We start from the raw sequence: 319 nt of genomic DNA, 5'->3' as shown, positions 1-319 counted from the left end.
TGTTCACTAGATGGCCTGATGCGTATGAGCTCGGCTGCGTGAAGGACGGCGTGTCCCCATGCAGAAACCAGCAGCTTTGATTTAATAAGCAACGGTCTAGCAATGAGCTGTATGTGTTTTATAAATGATTCGGCTAAGCCGTTCTGTGTATGTACAAGTGCCACGGAGTGTTCCACAGTTACCCCCATGGACATACAGTAATCATTAAACGCTTGGGAAATGAACTCACCAGCATTGTCAAGACGTATAGTCTTTGAAGGAAAATCTGGAAAATGAGCTCGTAATCGAATTATCTGAGCAAGTAACCTGGCAAATGCCA

Source organism: Brassica oleracea, chromosome C7 (assembly GCF_000695525.1).
Source record: "Brassica oleracea var. oleracea cultivar TO1000 chromosome C7, BOL, whole genome shotgun sequence".
NCBI classification, from domain to species: Eukaryota; Viridiplantae; Streptophyta; class Magnoliopsida; order Brassicales; family Brassicaceae; genus Brassica; species Brassica oleracea.
This window is presented reverse-complemented; position numbering follows the sequence as displayed.